This window comes from Aptenodytes forsteri, unplaced genomic scaffold, assembly GCF_000699145.1.
Source record: "Aptenodytes forsteri isolate BGI_AS27 unplaced genomic scaffold, ASM69914v1 Scaffold481, whole genome shotgun sequence".
Classification (NCBI taxonomy): Eukaryota; Metazoa; Chordata; class Aves; order Sphenisciformes; family Spheniscidae; genus Aptenodytes; species Aptenodytes forsteri.
In genome coordinates this window covers 120,504-121,887 of record NW_008794893.1, presented here as the reverse complement: position 1 = coordinate 121,887, position 1,384 = coordinate 120,504, and the positions used below count along the sequence as shown (strand labels likewise).

The 1,384-nt window shown below is 53.7% G+C and overlaps 1 long non-coding RNA gene across 1 annotated transcript; it reads left to right on the top strand.

The window, feature by feature from the left end:
- Positions 1-91: 91 nt before the first annotated feature.
- Positions 92-717, top strand: LOC103895551. Its single transcript, XR_657367.2, has 2 exons — positions 92-243; positions 396-717. It is a non-coding gene; the product is annotated as an uncharacterized LOC103895551 (long non-coding RNA).
- The last annotated feature ends 667 nt before the right edge of the window (positions 718-1,384 follow it).

The following is a 1,384-nucleotide window of genomic DNA, read 5'->3' as shown; positions in this document are numbered from 1 at the left end:
GTCTGTAGCGAAGGGCGCTTGTTCCTTGAGCGTCTGCGGCAAAGGTCTCTACAGCGTCCCCCGAGTAAAGGGGTTTCCTTCAATAGGAGATTCCCCCTTAAGAAGGCGAAGGAAGGGCGCTGTTGCTACCCAGACAGCTCGCTGTCAGGAGGCCGACTCTTCGGGGTGTCCGGATGCCAGAAGACATCAGTGACCTGCACTTCTATCTCCCGGCCACCCCCCGTTAGGCCAAATTAGGAGGTGGTAGGTTTTAGAACATGGTTTGCGCCTGCTCTCCTGCAGTAGCAGCCAGGAGATGCTGTCGCCAGCCGACTGTTGTGGAGCTGCACCAGTTTTTCCTGACAGCTTGCTGTGTTTGGTGTTGCCCTTCCTTTCTGTGCGTCTGACTAAGCCAGTTTCACAATTTTTGGAGCGTTCTTGTGTCCTCTTCTGCTCTGTGCCCCCTCAGAAACCTGAGCGTGGGTGCATGAAAGGGCACGAACTTGATACCTGTGCTGCATAGCCCTGGATACGAGCTACCCACTCTGCACCCTGTCATAAGTGCTTTAATCGCTCTGCTTTTTCTCCCAAATTTGGATTGAGGTTGAGTATCTTACTCTAAATCGGTGTTTGTCAACTTCATCGGGTGTGTCATCCTTGTTACAACTCCCCTGTCCTTTTTCAAGAGAGATGCACCACATCAGGAGAAAATGTCCTATTTTAAGAGCATTAACAGCCTTTAAGATGGGTTTTGTTTTGTTGTGTAGCACACACCCCCTGCCCCCCCCTTTTCCTCCACGCGTTGATCTCGGCTGCTGACAAAAACCAGTCTCTGTATGCCTGAATGTCTTCAGTAAAGGACTCCAGCAGTACTGGAATGGATGTGTTTCCTTCAATATAAGATACGGGTTTAAAAAGAAGAAAACCCTTTCTCCTGACAGGTTTAATTTATCAGTCCATAGCCAAAATCCAGGGGCTGATACGGGCAGACCTACGCAGCTTCCCGCCCCGTAAGCCTACGCCGCAGGCAGCGGTTCCTGCCCGCGCGGCCGTCCTGCGTTGGCGCTCTGCGGCTGGAGCGCTTCGCGCAAGGGGGAGTTTGTCCCGTCCCGGGGAACAGAGCTACGAGACCCGGCTTCTGCCCTCGGCCCAGCTTCCGACTCTACCCTCGGGCAGACCTTCAACGTGGCTTTAATCTTCCTAAAACCTACCCGGGTGACTTACTCCCTGGCTTTGAAAGTTCCTTCTCCAGGGCCTGAAATAAGCGAGTCTGTTCGAATAGATTTCTCTGTCCCCGGCTTTCCGTTACCGAGATCCATCTCGACAACCGAATCGCGCCGATCCGAAGAGACCGCCCAGCACACGAGGACGTCGGGGCGTTGCTCAGCTCTGCCTTCCGAACGCC